At 63.1% G+C, this 14,270-nt stretch overlaps 13 non-coding genes across 13 annotated transcripts; 4 read left to right on the forward strand and 9 right to left on the reverse strand.

The window, feature by feature from the left end:
- Positions 1–816: 816 nt before the first annotated feature.
- Positions 817–889, reverse strand: TRNAF-GAA (transfer RNA phenylalanine (anticodon GAA)). The gene has a single exon. It is a non-coding gene; the product is annotated as a tRNA-Phe (tRNA).
- A 1,511-nt stretch (positions 890–2,400) lies between these two features.
- On the forward strand, positions 2,401–2,488 carry TRNAY-GUA (transfer RNA tyrosine (anticodon GUA)). Its single transcript is given in 2 exon segments — positions 2,401–2,437; positions 2,453–2,488. It is a non-coding gene; the product is annotated as a tRNA-Tyr (tRNA).
- A 253-nt stretch (positions 2,489–2,741) lies between these two features.
- On the reverse strand, positions 2,742–2,814 carry TRNAF-GAA (transfer RNA phenylalanine (anticodon GAA)). Its single transcript has one exon. It is a non-coding gene; the product is annotated as a tRNA-Phe (tRNA).
- Positions 2,815–4,081: 1,267 nt separating this feature from the next.
- Positions 4,082–4,154, reverse strand: TRNAF-GAA (transfer RNA phenylalanine (anticodon GAA)). Its single transcript has one exon. It is a non-coding gene; the product is annotated as a tRNA-Phe (tRNA).
- A 1,511-nt stretch (positions 4,155–5,665) lies between these two features.
- TRNAY-GUA (transfer RNA tyrosine (anticodon GUA)) lies at positions 5,666–5,753 on the forward strand. Its single transcript is given in 2 exon segments — positions 5,666–5,702; positions 5,718–5,753. It is a non-coding gene; the product is annotated as a tRNA-Tyr (tRNA).
- Positions 5,754–6,006: 253 nt separating this feature from the next.
- On the reverse strand, positions 6,007–6,079 carry TRNAF-GAA (transfer RNA phenylalanine (anticodon GAA)). Its single transcript has one exon. It is a non-coding gene; the product is annotated as a tRNA-Phe (tRNA).
- Positions 6,080–7,351: 1,272 nt separating this feature from the next.
- Positions 7,352–7,424, reverse strand: TRNAF-GAA (transfer RNA phenylalanine (anticodon GAA)). Its single transcript has one exon. It is a non-coding gene; the product is annotated as a tRNA-Phe (tRNA).
- Positions 7,425–8,935: 1,511 nt separating this feature from the next.
- TRNAY-GUA (transfer RNA tyrosine (anticodon GUA)) lies at positions 8,936–9,023 on the forward strand. The gene is given in 2 exon segments: positions 8,936–8,972; positions 8,988–9,023. It is a non-coding gene; the product is annotated as a tRNA-Tyr (tRNA).
- A 253-nt stretch (positions 9,024–9,276) lies between these two features.
- On the reverse strand, positions 9,277–9,349 carry TRNAF-GAA (transfer RNA phenylalanine (anticodon GAA)). Its single transcript has one exon. It is a non-coding gene; the product is annotated as a tRNA-Phe (tRNA).
- A 1,272-nt stretch (positions 9,350–10,621) lies between these two features.
- On the reverse strand, positions 10,622–10,694 carry TRNAF-GAA (transfer RNA phenylalanine (anticodon GAA)). Its single transcript has one exon. It is a non-coding gene; the product is annotated as a tRNA-Phe (tRNA).
- A 1,511-nt stretch (positions 10,695–12,205) lies between these two features.
- TRNAY-GUA (transfer RNA tyrosine (anticodon GUA)) lies at positions 12,206–12,293 on the forward strand. Its single transcript is given in 2 exon segments — positions 12,206–12,242; positions 12,258–12,293. It is a non-coding gene; the product is annotated as a tRNA-Tyr (tRNA).
- A 253-nt stretch (positions 12,294–12,546) lies between these two features.
- TRNAF-GAA (transfer RNA phenylalanine (anticodon GAA)) lies at positions 12,547–12,619 on the reverse strand. Its single transcript has one exon. It is a non-coding gene; the product is annotated as a tRNA-Phe (tRNA).
- Positions 12,620–13,886: 1,267 nt separating this feature from the next.
- TRNAF-GAA (transfer RNA phenylalanine (anticodon GAA)) lies at positions 13,887–13,959 on the reverse strand. Its single transcript has one exon. It is a non-coding gene; the product is annotated as a tRNA-Phe (tRNA).
- Between the last annotated feature and the right edge of the window lie 311 nt (positions 13,960–14,270).

Genomic DNA, 14,270 nt, shown 5'->3' on the forward strand with positions numbered 1-14,270 from the left:
TCTCTGGAGCCGGGCTGGTGTCAGGCAGGCTGTCGAAGGCAAGGCATGTGGAACCTGTGGAGGCCTGACCCAGAGGGACAGGCGTGTGGTCTTGGCGGTGAGTGGGGCCTGCGGGGAAAGCCGAATGGGGAATGTAAGGGGAGAGGTAGGCGGCCCAGCCGCAGCCCTGGGTTGGGGTGGGGTGGGGTGGGCCGCCCAGTGGGATGTGCAACCTGGCGGGCCCTCGCCTGGCCTTCCTGGGGCTGGTGCATGTGGCGGGTGTTAGCTGGGCGAGAGCAGCGCCTGGCTGGCAGGTGCGAGTGCCAAAGAGCTCAGGGCTCACCGGGTGGCAGGGCAAGGAGCAGAGGGCCGAGCGGGAGGGGACGGTGATGGTGGCAGGAGTGCTGGGTCCTGGGTGGGTGAGCCAGGTACTTTTGGGCGTGTGTTACCTGATGCTGCAAGAGCGAGGGGGTGTTTTTCTTTCGGTAGCTCAGCTGGTAGAGCAGAGGACTGTAGAGCGTTGGGCAAGACATCCTTAGGTGGCTGATTCGAGTCCGGCTCGAAGGAATGCCTCCCTTTTGGGGCTTGCATAGGAAAGCTCTGCACCTGAGGGTGGCAGGGGCAGCTTGCGTGGAAGGTGAGCGCTGCTGAGTTGTGCAAGGGCACACCAAAAGGGCCTACTGCCTGCCTGGGAGGCGCTGCCCCTGCGAAAAAGTCTTCCTCTCTGCGAGCGCAAGGGGATTAGGCAGCAGGGGTGAGGCTGGCCCACGGGTGGCCAGGAAGCAAAGGGGGAGCAGGCTTGGGTAGCCAGCAGCAGCCAAAGGAAGACCCGAGGGCTGCCGAAGCCCGGGATCGATCCAGGGACCTTTAGATCTTCAGTCTAACGCTCTCCCAACTGAGCTACTCCGGCTGCCGGGGGGCCTGTGGTGGCTCTGGCTGGGCCTTCCTCCCCAGGCCCTGAGCCCAAGGTGGAAGGCTGGGCTTGGGGCTCTGGGCTGCAGGCGCCTGGGCCTCTTGCCTGGCTCCGGGACCTGCGGCTGCTTGGCCAGTGCCCGTGCTTGACAAGGGGAGCCAAGAAGTGGCAAGGCCTGTGGCACAATTGCCACCGTCTGTGTCCCTCTCCAGAAATCTGTCTCTGCCAGCGTGAGAGGCTGGTGTTGAATTCCTCAGGGCGGGGGATCACAAAAGCCTGGTGCCTCCGAAGAGGATTCTCTGGTCGGTGGGGAGGGGGAGGGAAAAAGCCCCTTCAGGGGCCCAGGTGACCCGTGATGCTTTGTAAGTTGGTTGGCTAGTGGCCAGCACTGGCAGCTTCGATTGGCCCGGGCTGCTGAGGTCAGAAAGGTTATTTAAAGGCCCGGTCCAGGAAGAAGGCAGCCATTAGCCATGCGGTCATCGAGATGCATCTGAAACTGGCAGAGGAGCTTCACCATCTGAAACTGGCTTTCTCCTCAAAGAGTGACCTGCCTCCAGAGCAAAACTGCAACCAGCTCTGGATGATGCGGGTGAGTAAGCTACTCGACATCCAACTAGATCCGTAGCTTACAGTAACTCAGATGCGTGATCAAAAGGCTACCTCAGCCGTGCTGGTTTGCTCTATGGGATTGATCCCTGTGATATTTCCATGACGCTGCTCTACCTTTTACCCTGTTTTCACCCTACCCCCTGTAATCAATAACGTTCTCCTTTGTGACCGGTGTGGGAGACTTATTGAGGGGTGGGTCTAAGTTATGCCGAGGTGGCCCCTTAGGTCTGTGGACTAAGGGACACTTTCCTATTAAGGCCCTGACTTGGGAAAGTGCCCCAAGTGCCTGTATTGGGTGTAGTGCCAAGTGGACGATCAGGCCTGTGTTTTCCAAGGTGCGCAGAGCCAGAATTGAGTCCAGAGCCTTGGGTGGGTGGTGGCAGCGGGAAGCCCAGGCTAGCGGGTGTGCTGCAGGGAAGGGGTCGGCCGGACGTGAGGCACCCCAGGGAGGCACTCGGAGCCTGGAAGGTGGTCGGGCGCAGTGAGGAGGGCGGCTCAAGGCAGGAGCGCCCCCTACTGGCCCGCCACACGGCCTGGGGAGCCTGCGGCTGCCAGGCTCCGGGCCGGCTACATGGCAGGGGCTGGGCTTGATGGCCAGCAGCTGTGGCCTCCTTTGGGAGGGCACTGGCTGGCCTTGTGTGGGATGTGCGACCTGGCGGGCCCTGCACCTGGCCTTCCTGGGGCTGGTGCATGTGGCGGGTGGTAGTTGGGCGAGAGCAGCGCGAGGCTGGCAGGTGCGAGTGCCAAAGAGCCCAGGGCTCGCCGGGAGGCAGGGCAGGGAGCAGAGGGCCGAGCGGGAGGGGACGGTGATGGTGGCAGGAGTGCTGGGTCCCTGGTGGGTGAGCCAGGTGCTTTTGGGTGAGTGTTACCTGACGCTACAAAAGAAGGGGGCTGCGTTTCCTTCGGTAGCTCAGCTGGTAGAGCGGAGGACTGTAGAGGGTTGGGCAAGACATCCTTAGGTGGCTGGTTCGAGTCCGGCTCGAAGGAGCGCCTCCCTTTTGGGGCTTGTACAGGAAAGCTCTGCACCTGGGGGTGGCAGGGACAGCTTGTGTGCAAGGTGAGCACTGGAGAGTTGTGCAAGGGCACACCAAAAGGGCCTACTGCCTGCCTGGGAGGCGCTGCCCATGGCAAAAAGAACCTGTCTCTGGGAGCGCAAGTGGGTTAGGCGGCAGGGGTGGCCAGGAAGCAAAGAAGGGGCAGGCTGGAGTAGGCAGCGACAGCCAAAGGAAGACCTGAGAGCTGCCGAAACCCGGGATTGATCCAGGGACCTTTAGATCTTCAGTCTAACGCTCTCCCAACTGAGCTACTCCGGCTGGTAGAGGGGGAGTGGTGGCTCTGGCTGGGCCTATCTCCCCAGGCCCTGAGCCCAAGGTGGAAGGCTGGGCTTGGGGCTCTGGGCGTCTTGCTTGGCTCCCGGACCTGCGGTTGCTTGGCCAGCGCCCGTGCTTGACAAGGGAGGCCCAAGAAGTGGCACGGCGTGGGGAGCCTGCGGCTGCCAGGCTCCGGGCCGGCTACATGGCAGGGGCTGGGCTTGATGGCCAGCAGCTGTGGCCTCCTTTGGGAGGGCACTGGCTGGCCTTGTGTGGCCAGGGCTGGAGGCAATGCAGCCGTGCCAGGCAGGCGAGACCAAGCCTAGACGGCTAAGCCGAGCCAAACCCTGCCCAGGTCGGCTGCGGGCGAGACCCGTTTGGGGTGGGCAGCGAGCGCGTTCCCTGCGCGCTCAGGCCGTGGGACGCGGCAGCTGGTGCGTCTCCTTCTTCAGACAGGCGTCTCTGGAGCCGGGCTGGTGTCAGGCAGGCTGTCGAAGGCAAGGCATGTGGAACCTGTGGAGGCCTGACCCAGAGGGACAGGCGTGTGGTCTTGGCGGTGAGTGGGGCCTGCGGGGAAAGCCGAATGGGGAATGTAAGGGGAGAGGTAGGCGGCCCAGCCGCAGCCCTGGGTTGGGGTGGGGTGGGCCGCCCAGTGGGATGTGCAACCTGGCGGGCCCTCGCCTGGCCTTCCTGGGGCTGGTGCATGTGGCGGGTGTTAGCTGGGCGAGAGCAGCGCCTGGCTGGCAGGTGCGAGTGCCAAAGAGCTCAGGGCTCACCGGGTGGCAGGGCAAGGAGCAGAGGGCCGAGCGGGAGGGGACGGTGATGGTGGCAGGAGTGCTGGGTCCTGGGTGGGTGAGCCAGGTACTTTTGGGCGTGTGTTACCTGATGCTGCAAGAGCGAGGGGGTGTTTTTCTTTCGGTAGCTCAGCTGGTAGAGCAGAGGACTGTAGAGCGTTGGGCAAGACATCCTTAGGTGGCTGATTCGAGTCCGGCTCGAAGGAACGCCTCCCTTTTGGGGCTTGCATAGGAAAGCTCTGCACCTGAGGGTGGCAGGGGCAGCTTGCGTGGAAGGTGAGCGCTGCTGAGTTGTGCAAGGGCACACCAAAAGGGCCTACTGCCTGCCTGGGAGGCGCTGCCCCTGCGAAAAAGTCTTCCTCTCTGCGAGCGCAAGGGGATTAGGCAGCAGGGGTGAGGCTGGCCCACGGGTGGCCAGGAAGCAAAGGGGGAGCAGGCTTGGGTAGCCAGCAGCAGCCAAAGGAAGGCCCGAGGGCTGCCGAAGCCCGGGATCGATCCAGGGACCTTTAGATCTTCAGTCTAACGCTCTCCCAACTGAGCTACTCCGGCTGCCGGGGGGCCTGTGGTGGCTCTGGCTGGGCCTTCCTCCCCAGGCCCTGAGCCCAAGGTGGAAGGCTGGGCTTGGGGCTCTGGGCTGCAGGCGCCTGGGCCTCTTGCCTGGCTCCGGGACCTGCGGCTGCTTGGCCAGTGCCCGTGCTTGACAAGGGGAGCCAAGAAGTGGCAAGGCCTGTGGCACAATTGCCACCGTCTGTGTCCCTCTCCAGAAATCTGTCTCTGCCAGCGTGAGAGGCTGGTGTTGAATTCCTCAGGGCGGGGGATCACAAAAGCCTGGTGCCTCCGAAGAGGATTCTCTGGTCGGTGGGGAGGGGGAGGGAAAAAGCCCCTTCAGGGGCCCAGGTGACCCGTGATGCTTTGTAAGTTGGTTGGCTAGTGGCCAGCACTGGCAGCTTCGATTGGCCCGGGCTGCTGAGGTCAGAAAGGTTATTTAAAGGCCCGGTCCAGGAAGAAGGCAGCCATTAGCCATGCGGTCATCGAGATGCATCTGAAACTGGCAGAGGAGCTTCACCATCTGAAACTGGCTTTCTCCTCAAAGAGTGACCTGCCTCCAGAGCAAAACTGCAACCAGCTCTGGATGATGCGGGTGAGTAAGCTACTCGACATCCAACTAGATCCGTAGCTTACAGTAACTCAGATGCGTGATCAAAAGGCTACCTCAGCCGTGCTGGTTTGCTCTATGGGATTGATCCCTGTGATATTTCCATGACGCTGCTCTACCTTTTACCCTGTTTTCACCCTACCCCCTGTAATCAATAACGTTCTCCTTTGTGACCGGTGTGGGAGACTTATTGAGGGGTGGGTCTAAGTTATGCCGAGGTGGCCCCTTAGGTCTGTGGACTAAGGGACACTTTCCTATTAAGGCCCTGACTTGGGAAAGTGCCCCAAGTGCCTGTATTGGGTGTAGTGCCAAGTGGACGATCAGGCCTGTGTTTTCCAAGGTGCGCAGAGCCAGAATTGAGTCCAGAGCCTTGGGTGGGTGGTGGCAGCGGGAAGCCCAGGCTAGCGGGTGTGCTGCAGGGAAGGGGTCGGCCGGACGTGAGGCACCCCAGGGAGGCACTCGGAGCCTGGAAGGTGGTCGGGCGCAGTGAGGAGGGCGGCTCAAGGCAGGAGCGCCCCCTACTGGCCCGCCACACGGCCTGGGGAGCCTGCGGCTGCCAGGCTCCGGGCCGGCTACATGGCAGGGGCTGGGCTTGATGGCCAGCAGCTGTGGCCTCCTTTGGGAGGGCACTGGCTGGCCTTGTGTGGGATGTGCGACCTGGCGGGCCCTGCACCTGGCCTTCCTGGGGCTGGTGCATGTGGCGGGTGGTAGTTGGGCGAGAGCAGCGCGAGGCTGGCAGGTGCGAGTGCCAAAGAGCCCAGGGCTCGCCGGGAGGCAGGGCAGGGAGCAGAGGGCCGAGCGGGAGGGGACGGTGATGGTGGCAGGAGTGCTGGGTCCCTGGTGGGTGAGCCAGGTGCTTTTGGGTGAGTGTTACCTGACGCCCCAAAAGAAGGGGGCTGCGTTTCCTTCGGTAGCTCAGCTGGTAGAGCGGAGGACTGTAGAGGGTTGGGCAAGACATCCTTAGGTGGCTGGTTCGAGTCCGGCTCGAAGGAGCGCCTCCCTTTTGGGGCTTGTACAGGAAAGCTCTGCACCTGGGGGTGGCAGGGACAGCTTGTGTGCAAGGTGAGCACTGGAGAGTTGTGCAAGGGCACACCAAAAGGGCCTACTGCCTGCCTGGGAGGCGCTGCCCATGGCAAAAAGAACCTGTCTCTGGGAGCGCAAGTGGGTTAGGCGGCAGGGGTGGCCAGGAAGCAAAGAAGGGGCAGGCTGGAGTAGGCAGCGACAGCCAAAGGAAGACCTGAGAGCTGCCGAAACCCGGGATTGATCCAGGGACCTTTAGATCTTCAGTCTAACGCTCTCCCAACTGAGCTACTCCGGCTGGTAGAGGGGGAGCGGTGGCTCTGGCTGGGCCTATCTCCCCAGGCCCTGAGCCCAAGGTGGAAGGCTGGGCTTGGGGCTCTGGGCGTCTTGCTTGGCTCCCGGACCTGCGGTTGCTTGGCCAGCGCCCGTGCTTGACAAGGGAGGCCCAAGAAGTGGCACGGCGTGGGGAGCCTGCGGCTGCCAGGCTCCGGGCCGGCTACATGGCAGGGGCTGGGCTTGATGGCCAGCAGCTGTGGCCTCCTTTGGGAGGGCACTGGCTGGCCTTGTGTGGCCAGGGCTGGAGGCAATGCAGCCGTGCCAGGCAGGCGAGACCAAGCCTAGACGGCTAAGCCGAGCCAAACCCTGCCCAGGTCGGCTGCGGGCGAGACCCGTTTGGGGTGGGCAGCGAGCGCGTTCCCTGCGCGCTCAGGCCGTGGGACGCGGCAGCTGGTGCGTCTCCTTCTTCAGACAGGCGTCTCTGGAGCCGGGCTGGTGTCAGGCAGGCTGTCGAAGGCAAGGCATGTGGAACCTGTGGAGGCCTGACCCAGAGGGACAGGCGTGTGGTCTTGGCGGTGAGTGGGGCCTGCGGGGAAAGCCGAATGGGGAATGTAAGGGGAGAGGTAGGCGGCCCAGCCGCAGCCCTGGGTTGGGGTGGGGTGGGGTGGGCCGCCCAGTGGGATGTGCAACCTGGCGGGCCCTCGCCTGGCCTTCCTGGGGCTGGTGCATGTGGCGGGTGTTAGCTGGGCGAGAGCAGCGCCTGGCTGGCAGGTGCGAGTGCCAAAGAGCTCAGGGCTCACCGGGTGGCAGGGCAAGGAGCAGAGGGCCGAGCGGGAGGGGACGGTGATGGTGGCAGGAGTGCTGGGTCCTGGGTGGGTGAGCCAGGTACTTTTGGGCGTGTGTTACCTGATGCTGCAAGAGCGAGGGGGTGTTTTTCTTTCGGTAGCTCAGCTGGTAGAGCAGAGGACTGTAGAGCGTTGGGCAAGACATCCTTAGGTGGCTGATTCGAGTCCGGCTCGAAGGAATGCCTCCCTTTTGGGGCTTGCATAGGAAAGCTCTGCACCTGAGGGTGGCAGGGGCAGCTTGCGTGGAAGGTGAGCGCTGCTGAGTTGTGCAAGGGCACACCAAAAGGGCCTACTGCCTGCCTGGGAGGCGCTGCCCCTGCGAAAAAGTCTTCCTCTCTGCGAGCGCAAGGGGATTAGGCAGCAGGGGTGAGGCTGGCCCACGGGTGGCCAGGAAGCAAAGGGGGAGCAGGCTTGGGTAGCCAGCAGCAGCCAAAGGAAGATCCGAGGGCTGCCGAAGCCCGGGATCGATCCAGGGACCTTTAGATCTTCAGTCTAACGCTCTCCCAACTGAGCTACTCCGGCTGCCGGGGGGCCTGTGGTGGCTCTGGCTGGGCCTTCCTCCCCAGGCCCTGAGCCCAAGGTGGAAGGCTGGGCTTGGGGCTCTGGGCTGCAGGCGCCTGGGCCTCTTGCCTGGCTCCGGGACCTGCGGCTGCTTGGCCAGTGCCCGTGCTTGACAAGGGGAGCCAAGAAGTGGCAAGGCCTGTGGCACAATTGCCACCGTCTGTGTCCCTCTCCAGAAATCTGTCTCTGCCAGCGTGAGAGGCTGGTGTTGAATTCCTCAGGGCGGGGGATCACAAAAGCCTGGTGCCTCCGAAGAGGATTCTCTGGTCGGTGGGGAGGGGGAGGGAAAAAGCCCCTTCAGGGGCCCAGGTGACCCGTGATGCTTTGTAAGTTGGTTGGCTAGTGGCCAGCACTGGCAGCTTCGATTGGCCCGGGCTGCTGAGGTCAGAAAGGTTATTTAAAGGCCCGGTCCAGGAAGAAGGCAGCCATTAGCCATGCGGTCATCGAGATGCATCTGAAACTGGCAGAGGAGCTTCACCATCTGAAACTGGCTTTCTCCTCAAAGAGTGACCTGCCTCCAGAGCAAAACTGCAACCAGCTCTGGATGATGCGGGTGAGTAAGCTACTCGACATCCAACTAGATCCGTAGCTTACAGTAACTCAGATGCGTGATCAAAAGGCTACCTCAGCCGTGCTGGTTTGCTCTATGGGATTGATCCCTGTGATATTTCCATGACGCTGCTCTACCTTTTACCCTGTTTTCACCCTACCCCCTGTAATCAATAACGTTCTCCTTTGTGACCGGTGTGGGAGACTTATTGAGGGGTGGGTCTAAGTTATGCCGAGGTGGCCCCTTAGGTCTGTGGACTAAGGGACACTTTCCTATTAAGGCCCTGACTTGGGAAAGTGCCCCAAGTGCCTGTATTGGGTGTAGTGCCAAGTGGACGATCAGGCCTGTGTTTTCCAAGGTGCGCAGAGCCAGAATTGAGTCCAGAGCCTTGGGTGGGTGGTGGCAGCGGGAAGCCCAGGCTAGCGGGTGTGCTGCAGGGAAGGGGTCGGCCGGACGTGAGGCACCCCAGGGAGGCACTCGGAGCCTGGAAGGTGGTCGGGCGCAGTGAGGAGGGCGGCTCAAGGCAGGAGCGCCCCCTACTGGCCCGCCACACGGCCTGGGGAGCCTGCGGCTGCCAGGCTCCGGGCCGGCTACATGGCAGGGGCTGGGCTTGATGGCCAGCAGCTGTGGCCTCCTTTGGGAGGGCACTGGCTGGCCTTGTGTGGGATGTGCGACCTGGCGGGCCCTGCACCTGGCCTTCCTGGGGCTGGTGCATGTGGCGGGTGGTAGTTGGGCGAGAGCAGCGCGAGGCTGGCAGGTGCGAGTGCCAAAGAGCCCAGGGCTCGCCGGGAGGCAGGGCAGGGAGCAGAGGGCCGAGCGGGAGGGGACGGTGATGGTGGCAGGAGTGCTGGGTCCCTGGTGGGTGAGCCAGGTGCTTTTGGGTGAGTGTTACCTGACGCCCCAAAAGAAGGGGGCTGCGTTTCCTTCGGTAGCTCAGCTGGTAGAGCGGAGGACTGTAGAGGGTTGGGCAAGACATCCTTAGGTGGCTGGTTCGAGTCCGGCTCGAAGGAGCGCCTCCCTTTTGGGGCTTGTACAGGAAAGCTCTGCACCTGGGGGTGGCAGGGACAGCTTGTGTGCAAGGTGAGCACTGGAGAGTTGTGCAAGGGCACACCAAAAGGGCCTACTGCCTGCCTGGGAGGCGCTGCCCATGGCAAAAAGAACCTGTCTCTGGGAGCGCAAGTGGGTTAGGCGGCAGGGGTGGCCAGGAAGCAAAGAAGGGGCAGGCTGGAGTAGGCAGCGACAGCCAAAGGAAGACCTGAGAGCTGCCGAAACCCGGGATTGATCCAGGGACCTTTAGATCTTCAGTCTAACGCTCTCCCAACTGAGCTACTCCGGCTGGTAGAGGGGGAGCGGTGGCTCTGGCTGGGCCTATCTCCCCAGGCCCTGAGCCCAAGGTGGAAGGCTGGGCTTGGGGCTCTGGGCGTCTTGCTTGGCTCCCGGACCTGCGGTTGCTTGGCCAGCGCCCGTGCTTGACAAGGGAGGCCCAAGAAGTGGCACGGCGTGGGGAGCCTGCGGCTGCCAGGCTCCGGGCCGGCTACATGGCAGGGGCTGGGCTTGATGGCCAGCAGCTGTGGCCTCCTTTGGGAGGGCACTGGCTGGCCTTGTGTGGCCAGGGCTGGAGGCAATGCAGCCGTGCCAGGCAGGCGAGACCAAGCCTAGACGGCTAAGCCGAGCCAAACCCTGCCCAGGTCGGCTGCGGGCGAGACCCGTTTGGGGTGGGCAGCGAGCGCGTTCCCTGCGCGCTCAGGCCGTGGGACGCGGCAGCTGGTGCGTCTCCTTCTTCAGACAGGCGTCTCTGGAGCCGGGCTGGTGTCAGGCAGGCTGTCGAAGGCAAGGCATGTGGAACCTGTGGAGGCCTGACCCAGAGGGACAGGCGTGTGGTCTTGGCGGTGAGTGGGGCCTGCGGGGAAAGCCGAATGGGGAATGTAAGGGGAGAGGTAGGCGGCCCAGCCGCAGCCCTGGGTTGGGGTGGGGTGGGGTGGGCCGCCCAGTGGGATGTGCAACCTGGCGGGCCCTCGCCTGGCCTTCCTGGGGCTGGTGCATGTGGCGGGTGTTAGCTGGGCGAGAGCAGCGCCTGGCTGGCAGGTGCGAGTGCCAAAGAGCTCAGGGCTCACCGGGTGGCAGGGCAAGGAGCAGAGGGCCGAGCGGGAGGGGACGGTGATGGTGGCAGGAGTGCTGGGTCCTGGGTGGGTGAGCCAGGTACTTTTGGGCGTGTGTTACCTGATGCTGCAAGAGCGAGGGGGTGTTTTTCTTTCGGTAGCTCAGCTGGTAGAGCAGAGGACTGTAGAGCGTTGGGCAAGACATCCTTAGGTGGCTGATTCGAGTCCGGCTCGAAGGAATGCCTCCCTTTTGGGGCTTGCATAGGAAAGCTCTGCACCTGAGGGTGGCAGGGGCAGCTTGCGTGGAAGGTGAGCGCTGCTGAGTTGTGCAAGGGCACACCAAAAGGGCCTACTGCCTGCCTGGGAGGCGCTGCCCCTGCGAAAAAGTCTTCCTCTCTGCGAGCGCAAGGGGATTAGGCAGCAGGGGTGAGGCTGGCCCACGGGTGGCCAGGAAGCAAAGGGGGAGCAGGCTTGGGTAGCCAGCAGCAGCCAAAGGAAGATCCGAGGGCTGCCGAAGCCCGGGATCGATCCAGGGACCTTTAGATCTTCAGTCTAACGCTCTCCCAACTGAGCTACTCCGGCTGCCGGGGGGCCTGTGGTGGCTCTGGCTGGGCCTTCCTCCCCAGGCCCTGAGCCCAAGGTGGAAGGCTGGGCTTGGGGCTCTGGGCTGCAGGCGCCTGGGCCTCTTGCCTGGCTCCGGGACCTGCGGCTGCTTGGCCAGTGCCCGTGCTTGACAAGGGGAGCCAAGAAGTGGCAAGGCCTGTGGCACAATTGCCACCGTCTGTGTCCCTCTCCAGAAATCTGTCTCTGCCAGCGTGAGAGGCTGGTGTTGAATTCCTCAGGGCGGGGGATCACAAAAGCCTGGTGCCTCCGAAGAGGATTCTCTGGTCGGTGGGGAGGGGGAGGGAAAAAGCCCCTTCAGGGGCCCAGGTGACCCGTGATGCTTTGTAAGTTGGTTGGCTAGTGGCCAGCACTGGCAGCTTCGATTGGCCCGGGCTGCTGAGGTCAGAAAGGTTATTTAAAGGCCCGGTCCAGGAAGAAGGCAGCCATTAGCCATGCGGTCATCGAGATGCATCTGAAACTGGCAGAGGAGCTTCACCATCTGAAACTGGCTTTCTCCTCAAAGAGTGACCTGCCTCCAGAGCAAAACTGCAACCAGCTCTGGATGATGCGGGTGAGTAAGCTACTCGACATCCAACTAGATCCGTAGCTTACAGTAACTCAGATGCGTGATCAAAAGGCTACCTCAGCCGTGCTGGTTTGCTCTATGGGATTGATCCCTGTGATATTTCCATGACGCTGCTCTACCTTTTACCCTGTTTTCACCCTACCCCCTGTAATCAATAACGTTCTCCTTTGTGACCGGTGTGGGAGACTTATTGAGGGGTGGGTCTAAGTTATGCCGAGGTGGCCCCTTAGGTCTGTGGACTAAGGGACACTTTCCTATTAAGGCCCTGACTTGGGAAAGTGCCCCAAGTGCCTGTATTGGGTGTAGTGCCAAGTGGACGATCAGGCCTGTGTTTTCCAAGGTGCGCAGAGCCAGAATTGAGTCCAGAGCCTTGGGTGGGTGGTGGCAGCGGGAAGCCCAGGCTAGCGGGTGTGCTGCAGGGAAGGGGTCGGCCGGACGTGAGGCACCCCAGGGAGGCACTCGGAGCCTGGAAGGTGGTCGGGCGCAGTGAGGAGGGCGGCTCAAGGCAGGAGCGCCCCCTACTGGCCCGCCACACGGCCTGGGGAGCCTGCGGCTGCCAGGCTCCGGGCCGGCTACATGGCAGGGGCTGGGCTTGATGGCCAGCAGCTGTGGCCTCCTTTGGGAGGGCACTGGCTGGCCTTGTGTGGGATGTGCGACCTGGCGGGCCCTGCACCTGGCCTTCCTGGGGCTGGTGCATGTGGCGGGTGGTAGTTGGGCGAGAGCAGCGCGAGGCTGGCAGGTGCGAGTGCCAAAGAGCCCAGGGCTCGCCGGGAGGCAGGGCAGGGAGCAGAGGGCCGAGCGGGAGGGGACGGTGATGGTGGCAGGAGTGCTGGGTCCCTGGTGGGTGAGCCAGGTGCTTTTGGGTGAGTGTTACCTGACGCCCCAAAAGAAGGGGGCTGCGTTTCCTTCGGTAGCTCAGCTGGTAGAGCGGAGGACTGTAGAGGGTTGGGCAAGACATCCTTAGGTGGCTGGTTCGAGTCCGGCTCGAAGGAGCGCCTCCCTTTTGGGGCTTGTACAGGAAAGCTCTGCACCTGGGGGTGGCAGGGACAGCTTGTGTGCAAGGTGAGCACTGGAGAGTTGTGCAAGGGCACACCAAAAGGGCCTACTGCCTGCCTGGGAGGCGCTGCCCATGGCAAAAAGAACCTGTCTCTGGGAGCGCAAGTGGGTTAGGCGGCAGGGGTGGCCAGGAAGCAAAGAAGGGGCAGGCTGGAGTAGGCAGCGACAGCCAAAGGAAGACCTGAGAGCTGCCGAAACCCGGGATTGATCCAGGGACCTTTAGATCTTCAGTCTAACGCTCTCCCAACTGAGCTACTCCGGCTGGTAGAGGGGGAGCGGTGGCTCTGGCTGGGCCTATCTCCCCAGGCCCTGAGCCCAAGGTGGAAGGCTGGGCTTGGGGCTCTGGGCGTCTTGCTTGGCTCCCGGACCTGCGGTTGCTTGGCCAGCGCCCGTGCTTGACAAGGGAGGCCCAAGAAGTGGCACGGCGTGGGGAGCCTGCGGCTGCCAGGCTCCGGGCCGGCTACATGGCAGGGGCTGGGCTTGATGGCCAGCAGCTGTGGCCTCCTTTGGGAGGGCACTGGCTGGCCTTGTGTGGCCAGGGCTGGAGGCAATGCAGCCGTGCCAGGCAGGCGAGACCAAGCCTAGACGGCTAAGCCGAGCCAAACCCTGCCCAGGTCGGCTGCGGGCGAGACCCGTTTGGGGTGGGCAGCGAGCGCGTTCCCTGCGCGCTCAGGCCGTGGGACGCGGCAGCTGGTGCGTCTCCTTCTTCAGACAGGCGTCTCTGGAGCCGGGCTGGTGTCAGGCAGGCTGTCGAAGGCAAGGCATGTGGAACCTGTGGAGGCCTGACCCAGAGGGACAGGCGTGTGGTCTTGGCGGTGAGTGGGGCCTGCGGGGAAAGCCGAATGGGGAATGTAAGGGGAGAGGTAGGCGGCCCAGCCGCAGCCCTGGGTTGGGGTGGGGTGGGCCGCCCAGTGGGATGTGCAACCTGGCGGGCCCTCGCCTGGCCTTCCTGGGGCTGGTGCATGTGGCGGGTGTTAGCTGGGCGAGAGCAGCGCCTGGCTGGCAGGTGCGAGTGCCAAAGAGCTCAGGGCTCACCGGGTGGCAGGGCAAGGAGCAGAGGGCCGAGCGGGAGGGGACGGTGATGGTGGCAGGAGTGCTGGGTCCTGGGTGGGTGAGCCAGGTACTTTTGGGCGTGTGTTACCTGATGCTGCAAGAGCGAGGGGGTGTTTTTCTTTCGGTAGCTCAGCTGGTAGAGCAGAGGACTGTAGAGCGTTGGGCAAGACATCCTTAGGTGGCTGATTCGAGTCCGGCTCGAAGGAATGCCTCCCTTTTGGGGCTTGCATAGGAAAGCTCTGCACCTGAGGGTGGCAGGGGCAGCTTGCGTGGAAGGTGAGCGCTGCTGAGTTGTGCAAGGGCACACCAAAAGGGCCTACTGCCTGCCTGGGAGGCGCTGCCCCTGCGAAAAAGTCTTCCTCTCTGCGAGCGCAAGGGGATTAGGCAGCAGGGGTGAGGCTGGCCCACGGGTGGCCAGGAAGCAAAGGGGGAGCAGGCTTGGGTAGCCAGCAGCAGCCAAAGGAAGACCCGAGGGCTGCCGAAGCCCGGGATCGATCCAGGGACCTTTAGATCTTCAGTCTAACGCTCTCCCAACTGAGCTACTCCGGCTGCCGGGGGGCCTGTGGTGGCTCTGGCTGGGCCTTCCTCCCCAGGCCCTGAGCCCAAGGTGGAAGGCTGGGCTTGGGGCTCTGGGCTGCAGGCGCCTGGGCCTCTTGCCTGGCTCCGGGACCTGCGGCTGCTTGGCCAGTGCCCGTGCTTGACAAGGGGAGCCAAGAAGTGGCAAGGCCTGTGGCACAATTGCCACCGTCTGTGTCCCTCTCCAGAAATCTGTCTCTGCCAGCGTGAGAGGCTGGTGTTGAATTCCTCAGGGCGGGGGATCACAAAAGCCTGGTGCCTCCGAAGAGGATTCTCTGGTCGGT

The sequence above is a fragment of the Alligator mississippiensis genome, chromosome 14 (genome assembly GCF_030867095.1).
Source record: "Alligator mississippiensis isolate rAllMis1 chromosome 14, rAllMis1, whole genome shotgun sequence".
NCBI classification, from domain to species: domain Eukaryota; kingdom Metazoa; phylum Chordata; order Crocodylia; family Alligatoridae; genus Alligator; species Alligator mississippiensis.